General features: G+C 40.5%; 1 protein-coding gene across 2 annotated transcripts in view; it reads right to left on the bottom strand.

Annotated features, from left to right (window-relative positions):
* The window catches only part of DIS3L2 (DIS3 like 3'-5' exoribonuclease 2), a 138,878-nt gene that overhangs the window by 18,337 nt on the left and 107,867 nt on the right, over positions 1-12,674 (bottom strand). The gene's annotated exons all lie outside the window — the stretch shown is intronic.

The raw sequence follows: 12,674 nt of genomic DNA, 5'->3' as shown, positions 1-12,674 counted from the left end.
ACATTGTGATCATGTGACTCAATGCTATACAGTGTCAACTACTTTATTCACATTTATTGTATTTGTTGGTATTTGTGTACTTATTCTTCCTATATAAAACTTAAAGATCTAGAGTTCTCTATGTACAATCTAAGCCGTCAAATGACTTGTCAGAGTTTGTCTTAATTGAACCAGTCCATTATGCATAGTGCTTCATCTATTTATATAGCGGCAACAACTTACGCAGTGCTTATTTACCCCTAAAAAAAATAAATTAAAAAAAATTGACAGAAGATCTCAAATGACAAGATTCTTTTGTTCCCCAACACTTTTTTCATAAAAAAAAAGTTAACAAATGGGTGTCTAGAAAGAGTTAACAGCTATCCATGGGACTGGCTACTTCTGCCATTCCAGGAAATGGTGATTTGAAATCCATAAAGGCATATAGGAAGGTAAATGAAAGGCTAAAAAAATAGCACCCTGCTGTTTAAATGGGAAACCAAGTCACTTGTTTCCATGAGAAGCCAGGCTTGCCAAAACCACAGAAAGATAATACACTTAGTATTTGAGGTCTCTATAGTCTCCTGTAATATATTTGAATTACCTATATGGGGCTGTAGTGTATATGAAGGTGATCCAATAAATGCCCATAATTGTGCAGAGGAATTTACTACTGTCAGTGTGGCTAATGTATATCAAAAACACTCCAGTGACTACATACAACTCCACTATATATTATTTGGACTGTATTAGCCATAGGGTAGATACTGCCTATCCTAAGCTTTGTATACCAAGACTGGCCATCAGGAAAACTGGGTTAACACCTGATGAAAAATGGCACCTCTCACAAACCTTTACGGTTGTGCACGCTGCTCATTCTGTAGGCCACATGCAGGCCCTTTTGAGTATGCATGTTACTATTTTCCAGTGCTAAACGAAAATGTTTGCATAAACATCAGAACATTTATATAGATTAAATTGTATAAATTAAGGTGACTGATTTTTAAAATGAAATCCAGGGACATTTGTTTTTTTAATTGGCAAAGGGTAAAAAACTATTTTATAAGCATATTATCTTCAAACTATATATGCGGTGTATTTGGTATAGGTTTATGAAGTGATTGTAAGACATATGTTATTTCTCATATTTTGTCCATGAGAAAAAAAAATAAAAAAAAATTCTTAGAATCTTTTGGGCACATTGAGAGTATCATGGGCCTGGTGCTGAGAATTAAAATAGACAGAATCTAAACTCCTCAGCATCCATGTGTACCGGATAAAGATGACATCAGTGTGAGGCAGATAAAGGATAGAATCTTATGTGACGGGATTGGGAGTCATCATACATGGGAGGCCTGAAGTCACAATCTACTTCCACTAATCCTTATGAATAAAATATGCAGATTGAAATAGAGTAAATAACACAAAAGCTTCACTTTCTCTCTCACTGACTACTGGGCCTAGAAAATTTGTCCTCTGAAGCAACTACAAATTCAGGACCGCGTTTTATCTCTGGATAAATAAAAATTACATTGTTCAATTTATTCATTCAGTACGTAAAGTGCTGGGAAACATTACCACACACACACACACCAGGCCAGCCACGCCAACACCGTAACACACACACACACACACACACACACACCAGGCCAGCCACGCCGACATCCTAACACACACACACGGCTAGCGACACCGACACCCTAACACACACACACACACACACAAGGCCAGTCACGCCGACACCCTAACACACACACGGCCAGCCACACGCCACCCTAACACACACACACACACACCAGCCACGCCGACACCCAAACACACACACACACACACCAGGCCAGCCACACCAACACACACACCAGGACAGGCTCTGCCACGTCGACACCGAAACACACACACACCAGGACAGGCTCTGCCACGCCGACTCCCAAACACACACACCAGGACAGGCTCTGCCACGCCGACACCCAAACACACACCCACACCAGGACAGCCATGCCAACACACACACCAGAACAGGCTCTGCCACGCCGAAACACACACACACACACACACCGGGTCAGGCTCTGCCACGCCGACACCCAAACACACACACCGGGTCAGGCTCTGCCACACCGACACCCAAACACACACACACCAGGACAGGCTCTGTGCCGACACCGAAACACACACACACACCGGGTCAGGCTCTGTCACGCCGACACCCAAACACACACACACACCAGGACAGGCTCTGTGCCGACACCGAAACACACACACACACACCGGGTCAGGCTCTGCCACGCTGACACCTAAACACACACACACACCAGGACAGGCTCTGCCACGCCGACACCCAAACACACACACACCAGGACAGGCTCTGCCACGCCGACACCCAAACACACACACACCAGGACAGGCTCTGCCATGCCGACACCCAAACACACACACACACCGGGTCAGGCTCTACCACGCCGACACCCAAACACACACACCAGGACAGGCTCTGGCACGCCGACACCCACACACACCAGGACAGGCTCTGCCACGCCGACACCCAAACACACACACACTAGGACAGGCTCTGCCACGCCGACACCCAAACACACACACACACACACACAATATGACAGGCTCTGCCACGCCGACACCCAAGCACACACACACTAGGACAGGCTCTGCCACGCCGATACCCAAACACACACGAGGACAGGCTCTGCCACGCCGACCACCAAAAACACACCAGGACAGGCCCTGCCACGCCGACACCCAAACACACACGCCAGGACAGGCTGTGCCACGCCGACACCCAAACACACACGCCAGGACAGGCTGTGCCACGCCGACACCCAAACACACACGCCAGGACAGGCTGTGCCACGCCGACACCCAAACACACACGCCAGAACAGGCTCTGCCATGCCGGCACCCAAACACACACGCCAGGACAGGCTCTGCCATGCCGACACCCAAATACACACCAGGACAGGCTCTGCCACGCCGACACCCAAACACACACCAGGACAGGCTGTACCACGCCGACACCCAAACACACAACAGGACAGGCTCTGCCACGCCGACAACCAAACACACGCCAGGACAGGCTCTGCCACATAGACACCCAAACACACAAACCAGGACAGGCCAACGACATAGGACAATATAAGCCCCATTAGCAACCACCTGGATTTGTGCATGTGAAAACCAAGAAGTATCCAGACAGTGACAATACACCAAGTAAATGAAGTAGCAACACTACAGAGACTCAGGACCAAGTGTACATACCTAGCAAGACTATTGCATGTGTCAATATTTTTGGGGGGCACAGAATAAAGAAAACAAGATTCACTGAGTTCAGTAAGGTACAATAAAGTATTCAATAATTTGATGAACAGACTGCAACCAGCCTTTACATTTACTAACAGAACAGAGAGATGCAATTAGTTCAACACACAACCTGTCAGTTTCATCAAAGGGCTATTTTAAAACACACACACACATACATACATATATATACATATATATATATATACACACATATATAATTTTTTTTTACTGATCTACAAAATGAAATAAAAAAACCTGATGCATATATTCTAATATTTGTCCTGAATTCAGAACACGGGCCCCAACATTTTTTCTTTGGGCCTGCTGAATGCATCCATGTCGAAGTAACCCCGGTACCTCACAAACCTACACTTGAGATGTGCATAAGTACTTATGATGAAGCAGTTGTGTGCAAAAATTATCAGATTGTGGATTTGCGCAGTATTTGTACTCCTTATTTAAACAAGGTGCTGCATTGCTTACCTTCTCTTCATATGTGTCTGGCTGTAACACTGAGCATTTCTACTGTACATTGAGTGCATTTTATTGTTTTTTTTTTATTTATTTTATACCAGTACTTTACCTTATTCTGCATTTAGTCTAGCATTTGCATCATTATTAAAAAGTAAATAGATTTTAATAAGACTCTCTCTCCAGTCCATGTCAGCCCACTGCATTAGACTTCTAAATTTCTTTAATTGTGAAGTTACATACTTAGCCTATGCAAATTTTAAACTTCTGAAATAGGGTCACTTGTCTTTTTTGTTTGACATTCTCTTTGCAAAATATTGTTTTCCAAGTTCAAATTAGTGTTCAAAGTCTTAAAGAACTTGTTTGTTTCTCAAAGGAAAATCACTCCCAGTAAAACTCATCCTTGCCAAACGTCTGCTACACTGGCTGAATCTGCGCATCGGTAACTCCGTACTAATTATGGAGAAGTGAGACTGTGCCTTTCTATAAAGGGCTTATTTCTCAGCAGAGGTTTGACTCAGCACCACGCCTGCAGGCCCACTAAGTGGCTATTGAATTCATTCTACAGGAGTTGTGTTCATTAAGCAATTTGTTTACAGCTTCTAAGAGTTAGCAACTTGATTCAGCATCAAATGAAAATCAAACTAGAGTTTATGTTTAAAGATGGTCTATATAGCAAAATACATAAAAACGGTCATATCTTTCTGCTTGCAGTTATAAAATCATCCAAACTGTTGTTGGAAAAAGAAATGTTGCACACATTCACTTTAAAGGAGTAGCAAGTCCCATACAGCCCATAGAATGCATTTTAAAGTACTTTGTAGTCTATTTGGTAAAAATTAGGGACACACCACTAAAGTAGTTGACCAAATTTAGCAGAATCGGCAGGTTGGCCAGAGTCTTCAAACATGGCTGGTCAGACTTGGATCATCCCACACTGGATGGCAGGGATGCATTGGTGTCACATAACACATTATGACCCCTAAGTAAAAGTGTGGCCACAATAATGAAAGGTGATTTGTTATTTATAATAGATCAACGTTAATTAAGGCGCTTCAAATAAGCTTATGAATCGTGATATGTACTTTGATATATGCTATATGCTTTGTGCAAAAAAAAAAAAAAAGCTGCCAGCACCAAGCACATGACCCCTATGTGACCATAGACATAAAGTAGATAAAGTGCAGCGCTCAATAATTTATAACAAATATATCATGAAAGTGAATAAATGAAATGCTGTGCAGTATTCAATAAAATTAATCTATTGTTTCAATGTAACACCATTTATTCACTTTCATGACATATTTGTTATAAATTATTGAGCGCTGCACTTTATCGACTTAATGATTCATTATTGATAGATGGAGTATGTTTTAGTGTAAGAGTGTGTGCTAGTGTGTTTGTGTGTAGTTGCTGGGGGCACTCAGCTATACAGACTCAATGGGCCATGAGGTAAGTATATATATATTTTAACAAAGCACACAATACAGGGTACACTAGGCACATTTGGCTGCCAGCCCACGGCAAAACTAGCCATAGTAATAAATTCCATGTTTTATTTATTTTAATTATAAGATGATGCACTGGATCACCTGGACCAGTGCCATAGGCTTGGGTGTCAAAAAGAAAAAACAGCTCAGTGCTTGTATAATACTTGTGTACCCATAGTGGTGGTCTTTAATTAGAAAAAGCAGAAGGAGGTCCCACCTGACGTGCCAATTGAATCTGGGCAGCCAGGGGGATTAAGCAGACTGCCTTTCCCATCATATATCCTAAAGGGCAGCATATATCCTGTCCTCCCACAGAATTTCACCCTGAACACAAGTCAGCCTTCAAAGGCAAAAACTTATGAATGCAGACATTCTGTGCAGGGGTATAAATACTGCTAAACCTTCAGGGCAAAAGAACATTTACTTTTTGGGTCCCATTTAGGGGGACATTGGACATTAAAATTAAGGCACCTGAGCAGGTCCTTCTATCTAAAATGGCTCATGATATGAGGATTATAATATAGGGTTTTTGCTCCAATATGAATGGTGTTATTTCAAAGACAATCCTGCACCACAAGCACAAGTTAGTGAAAAAAGTAGCAGAGTTTGAGGGGTTAAGGATCAGATTGTGTTCCACATGGAACATTCAGAGTACAAAGCTACAATGTATCACACTAGCAACAACTCAAAAGCCATGATAGGCGTTACTGAGAATCTACCAGCCACCGATTGGTTCACGTGGGATTCCGAGAACTGAATGGTTGTGGCACACACTGAAGCGCGCCTCTGCATTTTCTTTACGACCTACCAGTATGTCCAATGGGACACCTTGGCAAAGCTTTTACGTCTATAGGGGCTCAAACGGGTAAAGTATACGATAGCTCAGTGTCCACTTTAAACTCATGCATATTAAAGTACTTAAATATACAAAAGTCTTCATCAGTAGGGCTGTAGGGGTCAGTAGAATAAACATACTTACCTTTAGTAGAAGCTGCAGTGAAACTCCTTAGAAGTGAGGTTTAATGGCACTAAAACCAATGGGAATGCTTTCTGTGTATGCTTGCGAGGGTCTTGTTGTACCCCCTCAAGCACATGTGAGTTAGCGTTGGAGCAGACAGAGTGTAGTGAGCATATGCATTGGCACCAAGGAGATGTGTTCAGTCAAACCTAACACCTGCGACCCTAGGAATAAAGAGGGTGGAGGTTGGGCAGGTAACGAAGATCCCGATACCATAGACCAGGGCAACAAAAACCCCAGTCCTCAAGGGCTACAGTCCATACGTTTGGAAAATCTAAGTTGAGGTAGTCAAACAAAAGTTAACTACCAGATATTGCTGCATCCAGCTAGTCTAGAATCTTCTATTGGAATATGGCAATACATTAGACTTGGAAGTCTAGCAGATCCACCCTCTATACACTTGGTGATACTTGCTAACTTTCCACAAACAGCTGCACTGTCCTGCAGGAAGATAAACACATTTTCTTACAATGATCCATCCAACGTAATCCCCATATCTTGATGAAAAATCAGTGCTACAGAAGGACAAGTCATATCTTTCTTAGAACAGTTCTCATTAAAGAAGAATTAACATTTACATTACAGCTGAAAAGTTGACAGCACGAGCATAATTCTGTGACCTACAGTGTCCCTCACTTTTACTCACTGCACCCTTACAAAGCCTGCAAAACAATGTTTCTTAAAGGGAGTAGAAAGTTTCTGTCCTCAGGATTTGTCCCCATTTAAGACAGCTGCTCTCATGGTATACACGATTAGTTTCTAATAAATACACTTTGCTTATTTTAACCCATTAAAAACCATTACACTGGTATATCAAGTTATACCAAACCGTTTCGCGTGGAACTTCCATTTTCCCCAACCCTACATTTTATAAAGGCACACCTCAAGGCAAAATTCCAGAGGAACAGTCAGAAATAGAAAACAGAGGCCGGTTTTGTAAAACACATCCCCATATAGTCATTGATAAAGTACACTATTTTGCCAATCTGTTGCTTGCTTTTTTCTGGAGTTGACACCTGCATGTTACTAATGTTTTAAGATAGCTCTAACTAAACTAAAATAATCCCACCTGGAATGGGGCCTGGGGAGAACATGTGCTTTAAGTAAATAGCAAGAGCCCTAAAGGTTTGAAACTGCTATAAAACCTGGAGTTGTAATCAGCATATAAAACAGCTTCCAATACGAGGGTTAGTTTTCTGTGATGACTTCATTCTCTATCTGGGGGCAAAATCTGGTCAGCACCTTTTCTATGCCCTACCCTGTGAGAAAAGCAATACTTATTCCTTACTGTAAGGTGAGCTTTGTATATTAAAGAGGATGGGAAAGGTAGACGGTATATACTGATGATACAAGTAGCAAATTTAACCCCAAGCTCAAGAACATCTTAAACAAAAAGTGATATGTACACATACAGTGCAACAAAATCATCCAGAAGAAAAGGCTTGCGCAAAAAATCATAGAATCACAATACAGATTCTATAATTATCCACTCTATGACACAATCAAAACTTTTCTTAGTAATGTGAAGCCCTCTGGCTGTTTGGTATGGCTGCAAACCCTGACATTAAAAGTGTATGGGATTGCTCTCCAGGCTTCTTCAATGCAACAGCAGTAATTCCAGAGAACACAGTCTCCAGAAGTTTAAAACAACAGGAGCGAGGGTTAAACAAGAGGTCTTGAGAGGCACAAAAACCCCTCACTGCAGAAAACCAGCCAGGGAAATAACTGAAGATAGATTAGAAGGGGTCTGGAGTTCAAACGTAGTGCAGCTCTAGGGTTATATACATGCATATTTTGAATATGCAGAAACCAATAAAGAGAACTGCCAAGGAAAGGGCATCTTTTGTACAAGATAGTTGTCAAAAGTGACCAATTGGTGGTCAAAACTTGAGCATGAAAACCTTATAAAACCAAGGGGGAAAATATTTAGAATAAGCACATCACCATTTCGCATCTTGATTACTTGAATCAACTAATCAGGATGGACAGGCTTATGGGGTGGTAGCCAATACTGTCCAAGCACTGGCCATTGTGAGACTAACTCTTGACCGTTTTTATTATATCTTCTTTGATTCATTTGTCCAAACAAAAATAGTTTGTATTGGTTCATTAATGTTATGTTTTCATTAGGTGACACGCAATAATGAATTCCTAACATGCCCCACAAAAGTTAGACAGAGTAGGACGTGCTTTATGGGTTCTTTGGCAATAAAGGAATACTGTTTGGCAGCTGTAGTGCTCGCACAGCTGATTATATAGCAAACCACTCAACAGATACACAAACAATAACAGAAAGCGAAATATAGCAGCTGATCATAATGGTCACCTGAGAAGAGGTACAAGGTACAGAACAGTCATCTATGCCAAAAGGAGGAAGCAATAGCATAAGTGACTGACGTGGTAGATTTGGAAGCGGCATGTCTCATCATTAAGAAACTGAAGGAGTGAGCTCATGGTAGGGAGAGAAACAAATCTCCACTGTATACAGCTCCAGACTTGTTCTCATGAGCTCATCCTTGGCATACAACAGGTGAACATTGTACACAGCTCAGCGATTTAACAAGCTATTCAGAAATATTACAAAGGGCAAAACTTATCAATCAAGAGCACGCACAGAAGATGTTCTCACCGTCCGCTGCAGCAGAACGCAGCCAGCCTAAGGCATGAGCCTATGGCAAACACTTAACACTCCTGTTTATTGGAAAGCCAATACTTCTTATACGGAAGAGATTAGTGTGTTGTACATACATGATAGCTATGTAATGGTGCACACAAAATTATTAAAGTGAAAGGTGCTTTTAATAGCACATCCTTAATATTTAAGTATTTCCTTTAGGATATAGCTATAAAGCGAAGGCTACTTCGTTGGTAGGTGCTTACAAGAAACAGATCAAACCAAGACATATCTAAAGCAGATCTGCCACATCGCAACAAATCTCGTATTAGCTAAGCCTATGTAATATTGTTTACAAATGCAAATTAAGCAATACATATGTATTATACATGGATGCAGCCAACCACCTGTCACCAGAACTGGATATTACTGACCTATCCTTAAGCTAGAGTGTTTTAATTAGGTCAAATGGCTTTAGAGAAGGTGAAGAGTGAGACTGTAAATTGCTTCAAGAATGGGAAACAATTAGAAAACAAGTTGTCTCATTTAGCCTCAGTCTCCCTAAGGCAAGTCTTTAAAATTTCCAAACAGACTCAAGCAAAAAGCGCAAGCTCTATGCAGTTTTAATAGAAGTAATTAGCTCACCAGCACTCAATATAGAAGTAAAAAAAAACAAGCCTACGTAGCTATCATGGTTTAAGGGGTATTGCTCAGTTTCCCTGTGGTAAACTTTTAAATATCTTCAAAGCTATTAAATTAACTTTAAAAACAAAAATGTAACCTCTAGATCATAACAGCATTTAGTTATGCTAAAAGTGAGGACAAGTATACCAAAAAACATGCAATTGACAGTGTGTTCCTGTAGATGGCAGTAAATATGCTGACATCATTCAAAGCAAAATGGTATATACTTATTTTTCGGAGATCCAAGGTTATACATGTGTGCGCACACACACACACCTTAATATGCTTTTATTATACATACAAACACAAACCCATAAATACATATATACACACGCATATACACAATCTCTTTAGTTAGACTATGAGTGCGTATTAAACATGTTTAGCACAAATATAACTTAAGATTGAATGCCTTATAACAATGCAGTTTTTATTTGGTTAAAAGATAACTTTGAAGTCTGGTATTTTGAAAAGATTGACACATCTATGTATTAATTCTATCATCACAATCACCTTCAACTTTACTAAGATTGTGGTTTTTTGCAAATTGCATTCAGAGATGTCCTTATGTTGCATCTCCCTAAAAATTACCATTTAATTAATTGTTGCCCTAAATAACCCATAAATTACTGCATATGTCCTTCCAACGAACTTATCAGGATCAGCCATTAGTTTCTCTTTTTAGAAGTATAAGAAAAACGTTACTGTGTTCAAACATCTTCACGTGTAAACGCATGAACGGGATGTGAAAAAATTGGGCATTTAATAGAGTAGAAATAACCCACTGTGTGTTGTGTATATAAAAAAATATTTTTTCCCAGTTATTTTAATCTAATTCATTTAATTCACCTCAATTATGCAATAAAATGGTGGCTTAGATTTCTGTATGTGCTACATGTTATGTCTAGTGTACATAAACAGAGACTCTAAACTCATGTTGTGCCCACGTGCTGGCAACACAGCTGGTTAAGCAGTCTAGCATGAATATGGAACAGACATAAGCAGGGCTTATAACGAGGCCCTAGGCAACGATCCCATTAATGCCCCCCGCAGCCTAGTGTGCCATGGAGGTATATGCAGCTGCCGACTGAGTCTCAGTGCTTCTGGGTATAATGTCATATGCAGTATCAGATGCTGCTTCCTGCAACTACAGGTGGTGCTCAGACCACAAACTGGGACATCATTGGTGGAGTGGACTCTACTAATGTCTCAGACCTCCACCTGCATCAAAGTATTAGCTCATGTCTGGCAGATGTTTAAGGTGGCCCAAGGGATAGCTGCAGTGGGCACCAAAACCTGCTTCAACCTGGGGCAGGTGCCCCTTTCACCTCATGTTAAAGATGGCCCCACATAGAAGAAAAAGCCCAGAGTCTGTGTGTAATGCTGCTCTATTCTTTAAAACAGGGTCAGCAAAGCAAACATGGTAATTATACTTGAACTATCATTTCTACCACAAGCTCGATAACACTGAAGTGTACGAAACTTTGGTTATTACATTCATAATAATTATTCCAGTTATGAGGATTACAAGAGAAAACCCCTGTTAATATATTATGATACAGTACTGGCTCACCTGAACATCGTAAGACCTAACAAGAGAGAGGCTCATACAACACTTTTTTAGTATCTTCAGGGGGAAACTATGAGCTCAGACCTACCCACCAAACAGAATTATTGAGCATTGTACAATAGTCATGATATGCCACACAATGGTTATTGTTTGCATCCATAATAACAACCCATGACAAACAAGCCAAAACACATCATCAGCCATGCATTTTTAATTTAATGAAAAACAGCCCCTCAGCTTCCATGGAACTTGTGACTAGCTACAGACATCAAGGCTCTCCAGTGTAACTCCTCATTACATCACAATCTCCAGATTAGAAATACAAAAAATATAGAACGTGTGTCATTCAGTATTAAATGTTTCGAAGCCTTGACAGAGTCTGAGTATTTCGAAGAGGCAGTAGTAAGGTTACAGAACTCAGTACTCATCCAAATCAGTGCTCTTCCAAAATGTTACAATGCATGGAAGAACAATAATATTTCTTAACATGAGCCGAAGCTTTCTCAGGATCAGAAAGAAGGTCATGTTGTTAAAGTCTTGGAACCGTGTTGACCGGAATGACATTCTACGCCATGAATAGATTGGCTGGAACTATTCATTTGGTATGCTATCTACAGGTCACAATGAAAACCCCATCATAATTACCAAGGCAAGAACAGGAAGAAAAAAAAAAAAGATTAACTAATCTGTATAAAGCAGGGCTATTTTTACTCTGCAATAATGGCCTGGAAAGCCATAAACCACATAAATGGAGGAATGGTATGGGTTAATAATGTCTCAGTGTTAAGATAACTGTTCTTCACATAAAGCCAGTATCAAAAGTATTTTTCACAAGGTATGTTACAATCTCACCCCATTCTAAGGATACTCAATGCCATTAAAAAACAGATGTGGAAGTAATGAACAGCCCGTCAGTTTCCCTTGCTAGTCGTAAAAACAAATCTATGCAGGATCTAAATTAATCTGCATTTCCAGTGAGTAGTTTAGTCTCAACAGTTGCCTTAAATCCAGAGTTGCCAGATTAAGAAGCATTTACCCAGAATGCCTTTTCGCTTTACTAATAAGCGGGGGGGGGGCACACATTGAGTTGTACATGCCTATAATACATAATAAACTTGGCAGTTAAACATCTCCAGTGTCTTACAAATCGGAACTAGTATAGACAATAGTACCACACCGTCTTATTTCCTGGGCATCCACTCTGGAATATTAATAGTTAAGCTAAAAGTTGGATATATAGCAAAGCACTTCAATACAATGTACATATAGCATCATGACAAGGAGTCATGTGACTCAATATTTACTTTCCCTACAGTATATGCTTGTGACTAGTATCTAGCAACTTAGATGGAAACAGCTCATGTGTATTCAATGAACACATTGCGCATTGGGGTCTGTACTGAGAGTTGTGAGGACATTACAGGAGCATTGCTTTTCAGCTACTTGACCTCACAATACATTATAATGAACCAAACCCAGTAAGCTTCTTCTAAAGCTTGGATGTATAATGTATAGTTAAATAAGTAAGATTAAATCACA

This window comes from Spea bombifrons, chromosome 3, assembly GCF_027358695.1.
Source record: "Spea bombifrons isolate aSpeBom1 chromosome 3, aSpeBom1.2.pri, whole genome shotgun sequence".
NCBI lineage: Eukaryota > Metazoa > Chordata > Amphibia > Anura > Pelobatidae > Spea > Spea bombifrons.
The sequence above is the reverse complement of the archived record's forward strand: the minus strand, read 5'-3'. Positions and strand labels throughout refer to the sequence as shown.